Source organism: Lucilia sericata, unplaced genomic scaffold, assembly GCF_015586225.1.
Source record: "Lucilia sericata isolate MDLA Ls3-8-SP2 unplaced genomic scaffold, ASM1558622v1 Contig000554F_arrow, whole genome shotgun sequence".
NCBI lineage: Eukaryota > Metazoa > Arthropoda > Insecta > Diptera > Calliphoridae > Lucilia > Lucilia sericata.
This window is the reverse complement of record NW_023994564.1, coordinates 29,899-45,130: the sequence shown is the minus strand read 5'-3', so window position 1 is coordinate 45,130 and position 15,232 is coordinate 29,899.

Below are 15,232 nucleotides of genomic sequence, written 5' to 3'. Positions count from 1 at the left end.
ACTTTCCGATCAATAAGTTTTCTATAGAAAACTGTTCGATCAATAAGTTTTCTATCAAGTTTTCTATCAAGTTTTCTAAAAAAAAATTTCGATCAATAAGTTTTCTGTAGAAAACTTTTCGACCAATCTCTATATAAAACTTTTTGATCATAAGTTTTCTATAGAAAACTTTTCGATCAATAAGTTTTCTATAGAAAACTTTTCGATTAATAAGTGTTCTATAGTAAACTTTTCGATTAATAAGTGTTCTATAGTAAACTTTTCGATCAATAAGTTCTCTATAGACATTTTTACATCAATAATTTTTTTATAGAAGGCTTTTTGATCAACAAGTTTTTTATTAAAAGCTTTTTGATCAATAAGATATCTATAAATAACATTTTCGATAATATCTAAGTTTCTTTAGAAAAGTATTAGATGAAAATTTTCTATCAGTGTTTTCTGTGGAAAACTTTTGTCTTTTTGTTTGCAAAAAAAATAAAAGCTTTTTGAATGTTTTCTGTTGATAACTTATCGATCAATATTATGTGAATTTATTTTCATTCAATTATAATAATTAGACTTTAAAGACATAATTAAACAAGTTAGAGTGCTATATTCGGCTATGCCGAATCTTAAATACCCTCCACCAGCAAGCTACTTTTTATTGAAACCCATTTAACTATCTAATTTTTAGATAACTTGACAAAATTTTTGTTTCCTTATTGAGGGTACTAACATTTATGCATATGTCAAACTAATTTTAATTAGGTCGAGAAAAATGTATATTAATAGGCCAGTTTGAAAACATTTTAATATAATGATTAACTGTACACAGAACATACTCATTTTGAATTTTATCCGGTATTAAGTGATTTTCAGAAGTATACCTTATATGGGAGCTAAGACATCCTATGGACCGATCCGGAAGAAAAAATCCGTAGAATGATTTATATATACAAAATACACATTTATGTCGAATTTTTTCCCGATAACTTTGATTGTTAATGTGCATTTGAGTAATTTTCGGAAATGATCCTTATATGGGAGTTGTGACCAATTATCAACCGATAAGAAAAAAAATTCGTATAATGATTTATATGCCAAAAAAATTCAAGTCGAATTTTACTACAATAGATTTATTAATTAATGAAATATGTGCGTTTAGGTGATTTTCAGAAGTGAACTTTATATGTATAGGAGCTACGACCTTACACAAAACATATTTGTGTCGAATTTTATCAAGATATCTTTATTTGTTAATGAAATATGTGCGTTTAAGTGATTTTTTGAAGGAGCTATTACCATATATGGAACAATCCGGAAAAAAATTGGTAGAATGATTTATATGCTCACAAAACATATTCAAGTCGTACTTTATCCAAAAAGCTTTATTATTCAGAGAAATATGTGCGTTTAAGTGATTTTCGTAAGTGGACCCTCTATGGGAGCCTATCCGGAAAAAATTTCGTAGAGTGATTCATATAAAGACAAAACATATTTGTGTCGAATTTTATCAAGATATCTTTATTTTACAATGAAATATGTATTTTTAAGTGATTTTCGGAAATGGGGTTATATGAGAGCTATGACCAATAATGGACCGATCCGTAAAAAATTTGGTGAAATGATTTGAATGTACACAAAACGTATTTTTGTCGAACTTTATCCCAATAGCTTTAGAATTCAATGAGATATATGTGTTTAAGTGATTTTCGGAAGTGGACCTTATATGGGAGCTATGACCAATTATGGACCTATCCGGAAAAAATTTCGTAGAGTGATTTATATTTAGACTAAACATATTTGTGTCGAATTTCATCAAGATAGCTTTATATGACAATGAAATATGAGCTTTTAAATGATTTTTGGAATTTTTCATATTTATACGAAATATATTTATGTCGAATTTTATCACGATAGCTTTATTTGACAATGAAATATGTATTTTTAAGTGATTTTCGGAAATGGGGTTATATGGGAGCTATGACCAATAATGGACCGATCCGTAACAAAATTAGTAAAATGATTTGTATGTATACAAAACATATTTGTGTCGAATTTTATCCCGATATCTTTATAATTCAATGAAATATATGCGTTTAAGTGATTTTCGGAAGTGGACTTTATATGGGAGCTATGACCAATTATGGACCTATCCGGAAAAAATTTCGTAGAGTGATTTATATTTAGACTAAACATATTTGTGTCGAATTTCATCAAGATAGCTTTATATGACAATGAAATATGAGCTTTTAAATGATTTTTGGAAGTGGGCCTTATATGGGAGCTATGACCAATAATGGACCGATCCGTAACAAAATTAGTAAAATGATTTTTATGTATACATAACATATGTGTGTCGAATTTTATCCCGATATCTTTATAATTAAATGAAATATATGCGTTTAAGTGATTTTCGGAAGTGGACTTTATATGGGAGCTAAGACCAATTATGGACCTATCCGGAAAAATTTCGTAGAGTGATTTATATTTAGACTAAACATATTTGTGTCGAATTTCATCAAGATAGCTTTATATGACAATGAAATATGAGCTTTTAAATGATTTTCGGAAGTGGGCCTTATATGGGAGCTATGACCAATAATGGACCGATCCGTAAAAAATTTCGTAGAATGATTTGTATGTATACAAAACATGTTTAACTCGAATTTTATCACAATAGCTTTATTCATCAATGAAATATGTGCGTTTAGGTGATTTTCGGAAGTGGACCTTGTATGGGAGCTATGGCCAATTGTGGACCGACTGAGATCTGCGTTGACAGTATGATTTCTGTTCATATTATATTTGCATGTGCAAAATTTTGTGTTGATACCGATTTATTTGAGGGAGTTATTAGCGATAAACTAATTTCCGGGAATATATACCTTTGTATGGGGGCTATGGGAAATATTGGATCGATTGTAAAGATTTTCAACATAATTGATCACTGCCATGAAAAAATAATGTGGGACAAAATTCATCGAAATATCTTTGGTAGTTTCTGAGAAAACTTCAAAAGAATGATGAAAAAAACGTAATTTTTTTCGAGGTAGTCTGAAATTTTTATTCATAGCTTTTTACGATGTGAACCGATTTTGCTGATTTTCAATACCAAACTGCTTAGGATAACAATAAATATTTTGGGTGAATTTGGTTGATTTCCTTTGCTTAGTTTTAACGTGAGCGTGTTTTACACAGACAGACAGACAGACAGACAGACGGACAGACGGACAGACGGACAGACGGACATAGCTAAATCGACTCAGAATTTCATAAGGACCCGGAATATATATACTTTGTTGGGTCTTAGATGAATATTTCTTGGTGTTACACACGGAACGACAAACTTATATATACCCTCTATCACCACTGATGGTGGTGGAGGGTATAAAAAACTAGTTAAACTAGTTATACTTTTTGGTTGGTCCTTTCTAAAACCTCCTTTTTTGTAGTGGCTTAATAAACAATAAGTAAGCAAAATTTTATAAATTAAACCACACAAAAAAATGTTTGCTAATTTACCACATGAAGAGAGATGATGTTTCAAAATAAAACATATTTTCCCACCTCTGACTTGCAACCCGCTATTTTTTTCTAAATTTACAAAAAATAATAGAAAATAAAGTAGCATAAAAGAGTTTATACATCTTTCTTTCATTATTTTTTTCAGCTTTTTTGTTTCATATTTTTAACAAAGTTTTAAACATTTTTATATGAAATGATGCTTTTGCAACATTGTAATCAGCACAATTATATTGTATAGTACAGCACTTTTTCTTCATTCTTCTTTTTTTTTTTTTGCTGTTTAATGGCAACAACTTTGTACAATATTAAAATTAATTAAAATGAGTTAAAAATAAAATCTTTTTTTTTTTCTCTCATTATTTCTGTAGTCACAATGAAACGAAATGTGAAAAATAAAATAGATACAACATGCATAATTATATAATTTCATCGTTCCCTTGACTTAATCCCATATTTATCACACACACACACACACATACATCCATGTGCTGTACAGTCTTTGTTGAAATTGTATGAATTTATTAAACAATAATATTAATAAAACCTTAGTTTATAATATTTAAAACAAAAATGTTTTAGGCACGCACAGATGTCACAAACAACGAAAGACCAATTTCAGTCTGTTAGTCTCTCACTGTCATTGAGTTTAGTAGTTTTTAGCTGTTTGCATTTGATTTGTAACTAACTCTATGTCTTTGTTTGGATTAAATAGATACGAAATTACAAAATTAGCTAACAGTCGTTTCAGGTTGTTGAATTCAAAACTTTATGGATGGATGTCAACAGCGATTATTTTTGCCATTTTTAATTTTATGCATATATTTTTTAGATATAAAGATTTCAAGCAAAAATTAACTTTGTATTATATAATTTTTAAATTTTATTATGATGAATTTGTATTGGCAGATGTTTGATTAGACTTAGTTCGAGCACTCCCGGCGTTCCCACTACTTCGCTCTATGTATGTATATAACTTTCGTATGTTAAAAAATTTCAAAAATGTTTTAGATAATTTGTCGAAGATTTGTTATTTATTTTATTGAAAATTTTATATAGAAAAATTAATCAAAAATTCTATATAGAAACATGTATTGATAATTTTTTATAGAAACAATTAACGAAAGTTTTTTAATGGAATAATTATAGAATTTACTATAGAAAATAATTAAGGAAAATTTTCTAAATTAAGTTAATTAAGTCATATTTTCAGAGAAGAAAATACTTTCGTTAATTTATTAAAATTAAACAAAATTTTCTATAGAAAATACAAGGAAATTTTTCTAAATAAAATATTAGGGAAAATTTTCTAAAAAAAATTAAAAAAAAAATATTTATAGAAAAAATTATTAAACATTTTCTATAAAAAAATTAATAAAATTTTTCTATAGAAAAAATTAATGAAAATTTTCTAAAGAAAAAATTAACAAAAGTTAAGTAAAATGTTCTATAGAAAAAATTTAACGAAAACGTTTTCTTTAGAACAATTTAACGAACAAGTTTTCAACAGAAAAATTAAACAAAAATGTTTTCTATAGAAAAATTTATCGAAAACGTTTTCTTTAGAACAATTTAACGAACAAGTTTTCTATAGGAAAATTAAACGAAAAAGTTTTCTATAGAAAAATTTTCTATTGAAAAAATTTACCGAAAAATTTTTCTATAGAAACTTTTAAGGAAAAGGTTTTCTATAGAAAAATTTTACGAAAAAGTTTTCTATAAAAAAATTAAACGAAAAAGTTTTCTATAGAAAATTTGACGAAAAAGTTTTTATAGAAAAATTTAACGAAACAGTTTTCTATTGACAAATTTAACGAAAAAGTTTTCTGTAGAAACTTTTAAGGAAAAGGAAAAACAAAAAAGTTTTCTATAGAAAAATTAAACGAAAAAGTTTTTTATAGAAAAATTTAACGAAACAGTTTTCTATTAACAAATGTAGCGAAAAAGTTTTCTATAGAAAATTTAACAAAAAAGTTTTCTATAGAAAAATTTAACAAAAAAGTTTTCTATAGAAAAATTTAACGAAAAAGTTTTTATATAATAATTTACCAAAGAAGTTTTCTATAGAAAATTTTAACGAAAAAGTTTTCTATAGAAAAATTTAACAAAAAGGGTTTCTATAGAAAAATGTAACAAAAAAGTTTTCTATAGAAAAATGTTACAAAAACGTTTTCTATAAAAAAATTTAACGAAAAAGTTTTTTGTAGAAAAATTTACCAAAAAAGTTTTCTATGGAAAATTTGACAAACAAGTTTTCTATAGATAAATTTGAAGAAAAAGTTTTTTATAAATAAATTTAACGAAAAAGTTTTTTATAGAAAATTTAACGAGATAGTTTTCTATAGAAAAATTTAACGAAAAAGTTTTCTACAGAAAAATTTAAAGAAAAAGTTTCTATAGAAAAATTAAGCGAAACAGTTTTCTATTGAAAAATTTAACGAAAAAGATTTCTATAAAAAAAACAAGTTAGAGTGCTATATTCGGCTATGCCGAATCTTAAATACCCTCCACTTTTTATTGAAACCCATCTAATCTAATTTTTAGATAACTTGCCAGAATTTTTGTCGAACTAATTTTGATTAGGTCCAAAAAAATGTATATTAATACGCCAGTTCGAAAACATTTTAATAGAATGATGTAGCTATACACAGAATATGGGAGTTGTGACCAATTATGGTCTGATCAAGGAACAATTTAGTATAATAATTTTTATGCAGAAAAAGATCAAATCAATAGCTTTATTAATCAATGAAATATGTGAGTTTAGGTGACTTTAGGAAGTGGACTTTATATAGGAGCTATGAGCAATTAAGGGCCTATCCGGAAAAATTTCGCAGAGTGATTCATATGTGCACAAATCATATTTTATCAAGATATCTTTATTTTATAATTAAATATGTGCGTTTAAGGGATTTTTTGAATTGGACCTATTACCAAATATGGACCGATCCAGAAAAAATTTGGTACAATGTTTTATATGCCTATCCGCAAAAAATTTCGTAGAGTGAATTATGTAAAGACAAAACATATTTGTGTCGAATTTTCTCAAATTAACTTTATTTGACAATGAAATATGTGTGTTTAAGTGACTCTCAGAAGTGGACCTTATATGGAAGCTATGACCAATAATGGACCGATCCGAGAAAAAAGTGGTAGAATGATTCATATGTACACAAAACTTATTCAAGTCGAATTTTAACCCTATAGCTTTAGAATTCAATGAAATATATGCGTATAAGTGATTTTCGGAAGTGGACCTTATAAGGGAACTATGACCAATTATGGGCCTATTCGGGAAACATTTCGCAGAGTAATTCATATTTGGACAAAACATGTTTGTGTCGAATTTTATCAAGATAGCTTTATTTGATAATGAAATATGTGCTTTTAAGTGATTTTCGTAAGTGGACCTTATATGGGAGTTATGAGCAATAATGGACCGACCCGTAAAAATTTATAAAATGATTTGTACGTACACAAAACATATTCAAGTCGAATATTATCCCAATAGCTTTAGAATTCAATGAAATATATGCGTTTAAGTGATTTTCGGAAGTGGACCTTATATGGCAGCTATGACCAATTATAGGCCTATCCGGAAAAAATTTCGTAGAGTTATTCATGTTTAGGCAAAACATATTTGTGTCGAATTTTGTCAAGATAGCTTTATTTGACATTGAAAATTGTGCTTTTAAGTGATTTTCGGAAGAGGGCCTTATATGGGAGCTATGACCAATAAGGGACCGATCCGTAAAAAAAATAGGGAAATGATTTGAATGCACACAAAACATATTTCTGCCGAATTTTATCCCGATAGCTTTAGAATTCAATGAAATATATGCGTATAAGTGATTTTCGGAAGTGGACCTTATAAGGGAACTATGACCAATTATGGGCCTATTCGGGAAACATTTCGCAGAGTAATTCATATTTCGACAAAACATGTTTGTGTCGAATTTTATCAATATAGCTTTACTTGGCATTGAAATATTTGCTTTAAAGTGATTTTCGGAAGTGGGCCTTATATGGGATCTATGACCAATAATGGACCGATCCGTAAAAAATTTCGTAGAATGATTTGTTTGTATACGAAACAGATTTGTGTCGAATTTTATCCCGATAGCTCTATAATTCAATGAAATATATGCGTTTAAGTGATTTTCGGAAGTGGACCTTATATGGGAGCTATGACCAATTATGGACCTATCCGGAAAAAATTTCGTAGAGTGATTTATATTTCGACTAAACATATTTGTGTCGAATTTCATCAAAATAGCTTTAGTTGACAATGAAATATGAGCTTTTAAATGATTTTCGGAAGTGGGCCTTATATAGGAGCTATGACCAATAATGGACCGATCCGTAAAAAATTTTGTAGAATGATTTGTATGTACACAAGACATATCCAACTCGAATTTTATCACAATATCTTTATTCATCAATGAAATATGTGCGTTTAGGTGATTTTCGGAAGTGGACCTTATATGGGAGCTATGACCAATTGTGGACCGACTGAGATCTGCGTTGACAGTATAATTTCTGTTCATATTATATTTACATGTACAAAATTTCGTGTTGATACCGATATATTTGAGGGAGTTATTAACGATAAACTAATTTCCGGGAATATATAACATTGTATGGGGGCTATGGGAAATATTGGATCGATTGTAAAGATTTTGAATATAGTTGATCACTACCCTGAAAAAATAATGTGTGACAAAATTCATCGAAATATCTTTAGTAGTTTCTGAGAAAACTTCAAAAGAATTATTAAAAAAAACGTAATTTTTTTCGAGGTAGTCTGAAACTTTTACTCATAACTTTTTACGATGTGAACCGATTTTGCTCATTTTCAATACCAAACTGCTTAGGATAATAATAAATATTTTGGGTGAATTTGGTTTATTTCCTTTGCTTAGTTTTAACGTGAGCGTGTTTTACACAGACAGACAGACAGACAGACAGACGGACATAGCTAAATCGACTCAGAATTTGATAGGGACCCAGAATATATATACTTTGTTGGGTCTTAGATGAATATTTCTTGGTGTTACACACGGAACGACAAACTTATATATACCCTCTATCACCACTGATGGTGGTGGAGGGTATAATTAGCAAAAAAATATTTATAGAAAAATTTAACAAAAAAGTTTTCTATAGAAAAATTTAACGAAAATATTGTCTATAGAAAAATTTGACAAAAAAAGTTTTCTATGGAAAAGTTGACCAAAAAAGTTTTCCATAGAAAAATTTACGAAAAAAAAGTTTATAGAAAAATTTAACGAAAATTTTGACGAAAAAGTTCGAAAATTTTCTTTACAAAATATGTATATTAAATTTTTTTTTAAATTTAACAAAATTTTCTTTGTTAAAAACTTTTGGTAGAAAAATTTAACTAAAAAATATTTAAGAACAAGAAAGAAAAATTTTAGAAAATGAAGCTAAAAGTTTCTAAAGAAGGTTTTAACAAAATTTCTTTAAAAACATTAACGAAAAAAAAAATTAATATAATAAAATTAATGTAAAAATTTTACATTAGTTCCAAAATAAAATAAAAAATCTGCGAAATGCAACCACTAAACTTTTGCGATTTAAATTTTTCTGTTACAAAATCAACAACTATCTATACCTTCAATAATGTAATAATTCAAATTTTAAATGAAATAAAACTCTTTTTGTTTATATTATTGAAAATTTATTATCTCAACAGCGACCCATGACTTTATTAAACGTTTTTTATGCTAATTTCTTAATATTCGCTTTTGGTTATTTTCGTACGCCATACCATCGCTAAATGGACCACAAACCATATGAAGTGTTAACTATTTAATTAATCTTTTTTGATTTGATATTTGAAATAGATTTGTATATGCTAATGAGTTTGTGTGGTATTCAATCAAAATTAATTTGGATTTTAGTAAAATTGGCTTTTCAAACAACAAAACACTGTTTAGTAAATCATTAAGTATTTTTTTTTTTTAATTTTTGTTATTGTTATTTATGGATAAACAATAAGCAACATGTGTCAAATGGGTTTACAAGTCGTAGTTACCCAGCAAATGTTTTATTTGTTTTAAGTTTATAATTTTATTTAATAATATCAGTTAAGCTTAGTTGGAACCTAAAATATTCAATAAAACAAGTTAGAGTGCTATATTCGGGTATGCCGAATCTTAAATACCCTCTACCAGCAAGCTACTTTTTATTGAAACCCATCTAACTATCTAATTTTTAGATAACTCGCCAAAATTTTTATCGAACTAATTTTGATTAGGTTCAGAAAAATTTAGAATGATTTATCTATACGCAGAACATACTTATGTCGAATTTTATCCGGATATAATAATTTAATAACGAATTAAGTGGTATTAAATGATTTTCAAAAGTTATATGGGAGCTAAGACAACTTATGGACCGGTCCGGAAAAAATTCCGTATGTCAAATTTTATATGGGAGTTGTGACCAATTATGCACCGATCAGGAAACAATTTCGTATAATGATTTATATGCAGAAAAAGATCAAGTCTAATTTTACTCCAATAGCTTTATTAATCAATGAAATATGTGCGTTTACGTGATTTTAGGAAGTGGACTTTAAGGAGCTATGAGCAATTAAGGGCCTATCCGGAAAAAATTTCGTAGAGTGATTTATGTAAAGACAAAAAATATAAGTGTCGAATTTTCTCAAGATAACTTTATTTGACAATGAAATATGTGCCTTTAAGTGATTCTCAGAAGTGGACCTTATATGGGAGCTATGACCAATAATGGACCGATCCGAGAAAAAAGTGGTAAAATGATTTGTATGTACACAAAACTTATTCAAGTCGAATTTTATTCTTATAGCTTTAGAATTCAATGAAATATATGCGTGTAAGTGATTTTCGGAAGTGGACCTTATATGGCAACTATGACCAATTATGGGCCTATTCGGGAAAAAATTCGCAGAGTGATTCATATTTGGGCAAAACATGTTTGTGTCGAATTTTTTATCCCGTTAGCTTTATAATTCAATGAAATATATGCGTTTATGTGATTTTCGGAAGTCGACCTTATATGGGAGCTATGACCAATTATGGGCCTATCCGGAAAGAATTTCGCAGAGTGATTCATATTTGGATTAAACATATTTGTGTCGAATTTTATCAAAATAGCTTTATTTGACAATGAAATATGAGCTTTTAAATGATTTTCGGAAGTGGACCTTATATGGGAGCTATGACCAATTGTGGACCGACTGAGATCTACGTTGGTAGTATGATTTCTGTTCATATTATATTTGTATGTACAAAATTTGCTGTTGATACCGATATATTTGATTGAGTTATTAACGATAAACTAATTTCCGGGAATATATACCTTTGTATGGGGCTATGGGAAATATTGGATCGATTATAAAGATTTTTAACATAATTGATCACTGCCCTAAAAAATAAAGTGTGACAAAATTCATCGCAATATCTTTGGTAGTTTCTGAGAAAACTTCAAAAGAATTAATAAAAAAAACCTAATTTTTTTCGAGGTAGTCTGAAATTTTTACTCATAACTTTTTACGTTCTGAACCGATTTTACTGATTTTCAATACCAAACTGCTTAGGATAATAATAAATATTTTGGGTGAATTTGGTTGATTTCCTTTGCTTAGTTTTAACGTGAGCGTGTTTTACACAGACAGACAGACAGACAGACGGACAGACGGACATACCTAAATCGACTCAGAATTTGATAAGGACCCAGAATATTTATACTTTGTTGGGTCTTAGATGAATATTTCTTGGTGTTACACACGGAACGACAAACTTATATATACCTTCTATCACCACTGATGGTGGTGGAGGGTATAAAAATAGGCTTCATCCCAATAAAAGATCATGTACCAAATTTCATTATCTTCAAAATTGCAACCTGTAGTTTAATTACATGGTTTACATGGACGGACAGACGTACGGACATAACCAAATCAACTCAGAAAATGATTCTAAGCCGATTGGTATACTTTAAGGTGGGCATAGGACCAATATTATTGTGCGTTACAAACATCAGTACAAGCCCAATATACCCCCCACTAAAATTGTATAGGGTATAAATATTTGTTACTTTTTTTCGAAAAATATTTGATAGATCTGAACTGAAATTTAGATTTAAACAAATGATCTTTAAATAGGAAAAGTGTAAGTAAAAATTATGGTTCCAAAGTTCAAATCTGTAGCTTCAAGACTACACTAAAGCTAAGTGGTTTATGCACAAAACAAAATGAATGTATAAAATTGGGAATAATTATTATAGCATCGATGAACATGTTGAAATTGTTTGTTGGGTTATGGATTAAATTTTAATATATTATATCATAAAAGACTATTTCATTTGAGATAATTGTTTTTGAATTTATTCAAATAGATTATTTATCTAATTCAAATTGCCCACAACCAATGAAATTTTAAACAATTTTCAAAAAGATAAATTTATAAAAAATTTTCTAAAACATAATTTATAAAAAAAAAAAAATTTAAAGAAAAAATTTATAAAAAATTTTCTAGAAAAATAAAAAGTTTTAATTTTTTATAAAGAAAAAATTTATTGAAAATTGTATGCAAAATAGTTTGCTCTTTCAATTTACAATACAAAATTTATGTACAACATACATATTTATGTACGTAGTATATTTCTGAATTGGCGCCCTTCATATTTGTGTCATTGTCATTTTTTTCAGTCTTTTCATCAATTATGAATTCCCTTAATACATCCCATTTTATTGACAATTCTAAAACCGCTAAAATAAAGCATACAACAAATGTTTGTGTCAGAAAATTCCAGTTTTTAGCAAAAAAAAATTGATACTGAATTCAATTTATGGTAATTTTTACGCAACATAACACTAAAATAAAAAAATAAACACTAAATAAATTCATACATAAAATAAAAAATTACAAAAAAAAACTAAAATAAAACAAAACCCAAAAAATTACAACCAATTTGCGAAATGTTGACAGAAAAATAAAACAAGTACGAAAATGTAATCGGGTTAGTTCGACTGTTAAATACCCTAGATATAAAAATTTATTTGCTTTGAAATTTAACGTAAATTTCGGATAAGGTTTTTCATGAGTCGAATAATAAATTTCTATTTATTATTTTTTTTTAGTTTTATTAAATAAACAATCTTGTATATATTGGTATAGGGTATAAAAAAATTTACATATGTGTTTGATTGTACATATTGGATGGGTCATAGACATCAATATAAAAAACTACAACAACAATTTTAAAAAATAATAAAATACTATCGTCAAATATAAAACCAAAAAAAAATACTACTAAAATTAAGTACGATTGAATAAAATAAACAAATCAAATGACCAATCCACGTACCAACAACAGCGCGACCATCAACAACAGCTATAATAAAATCAAAATTTTAACCATTGTTAAAAATAGTATAGTGCTTCTCTTCAACTCTCTTCTACATAACGAACTGTCTACCTGCAATACCTTCAATTACCTGCAATAAATATTCCAATCGAAAAAAAACTCACAGATACAAATGTATTTATGTATGTGCGGATGTACTCACAATTTAGTTTAGTTAGTATTTAATGTTTACTTTTTTATCAAAAGCCACCCATTGACGAAGAAGAGCTGATTTGTTTATTTATCCATTGTATAATTTATTTTTCTGGTTGTTTAATTTTTGCATTAAAGTTATCACAGTGTTGTCAATATGAAATAAAAATAAAACATTTATCGAGCTTTGGGTAGAAATTAAGAATTTATAAGCTGAGATTTATCGAAAATTTTCTATAAATCGGAAAATAATAAGTAATGAACTGAACTAGGGAAAAATATAGTTTTTTTGAAGGGGCTTCAGTTTCCAACTAGCGATTAAAAAATCTCAGTAAAATATGTTAAGAAAAATCTGCATGTGAGAGTTGGTTCGTTAGTTAGCTAGTTAATTAGTTAGTTAGTTGGTTAGTTAGTTAGTTAGTTAGTTAGTAGTTAGTTAGTTAGTTAGTTAGTTAGTTAGTTAGTTAGTTAGTTTAGTTAGTTAGTTAGTTAGTTAGTTAGTTAGTTAGTTAGTTAGTTAGTTAGTTAGTTAGTTAGTTAGTTAGTTAGTTAGTTAGTTAGTTAGTTAGTTAGTTAGTTAGTTAGTTAGTTAGTTAGTTAGTTAGTAGTTAGTTAGTTAGTTAGTAGTTAGTTAGTTAGTTAGTTAGTTAGTTAGTTAGTTAGTAGTTAGTTAGTTAGTTAGTTAGTTAGTTAGTTAGTTAGTTAGTTAGTTAGTTAGTTAGTTAGTTAGTTAGTTAGTTAGTTAGTTAGTTAGTTAGTTAGTTAGTTAGTTAGTTAGTTAGTTAGTTAGTTAGTTAGTTAGTTAGTTAGTTAGTTAGTTAGTAGTTAGTTAGTTAGTTAGTTAGTTAGTTAGTTAGTTAGTTAGTTAGTTAGTTAGTTAGTTAGTTAGTTAGTTAGTTAGTTAGTTAGTTAGTTAGTTAGTTAGTTAGTTAGTTAGTTAGTTAGTTAGTTAGTTAGTTAGTTAGTTAGTTAGTTAGTTAGTTAGTTAGTTAGTTAGTTAGTTAGTTAGTTAGTTAGTACTAGTTACTTAGTTAGTTAGTTAGGTAGGTAGTTAGTAAGTTAGTTAGTTAGGTAAGTTAGTTAGCTAGTTAGTTAGTTAGTTAGTAGTTAGTTAGTTAGTTAGTTAGTTAGTTAGTTAGTTAGTTAGTTAGTTAGTTAGTTAGTTAGTTAGTTAGTTAGTTAGTTAGTTAGTTTAGTTAGTTAGTAGTTAGTTAGTTAGTTAGTTAGTTAGTTAGTTAGTTAGTTAGTAGTTAGTTAGTTAGTTAGTAGTTAGTTAGTTAGTTAGTTAGTAGTTAGTTAGTTAGTTAGTTAGTTAGTTAGTTAGTTAGTTAGTTAGTTAGTTAGTTAGTTAGTTAGTTAGTTAGTAGTTAGTTAGTTAGTTAGTTAGTTAGTTAGTAGTTAGTTAGTTAGTTAGTTAGTTAGTTAGTTAGTTAGTTAGTTAGTTAGTTAGTTAGTTAGTTAGTTAGTTAGTTAGTTAGTTAGTTAGTTAGTTAGTTAGTTAGTTAGTTAGTTAGTTAGTTAGTTAGTTAGTTAGTTAGTTAGTTAGTTAGTTAGTTAGTTAGTTAGTTAGTTAGTTAGTTAGTTAGTTAGTTAGTTAGTTAGTTAGTTAGTTAGTTAGTTAGTTAGTTAGTTAGTTAGTTAGTTAGTTAGTTAGTTAGTTAGTTAGTTAGTTAGTTAGTTAGTTAGTTAGTTAGTTAGTTAGTTAGTTAGTTAGTTAGTTAGTTAGTTAGTTAGTTAGTTAGTTAGTTAGTTAGTTAGTTAGTTAGTTAGTTAGTTAGTTAGTTAGTTAGTTAGTAGTTAGTTAGTTAGTTAGTTAGTTAGTTAGTTAGTAGTTAGTTAGTTAGTTAGTTAGTTAGTTAGTTAGTTAGTTAGTTAGTTAGTTAGTTAGTTAGTTAGTTAGTTAGTTAGTTAGTTAGTTAGTTAGTTAGTTAGTTAGTTAGTTAGTTAGTTAGTTAGTTAGTTAGTTAGTTAGTTAGTTAGTTAGTTATTGCATTAAATATTTAAATTACAACTCTTCCAAAGCCTTACTTTTCACGAAAAAAAATTCAGTTCGACATAAATCACAGGATCCAAACACGTACTTTGTGTTCAGATAAAAATCTAAAATATTTCAACAATATTTTTATTAGACTACATGTTTAGAATTTAAATAACGAAC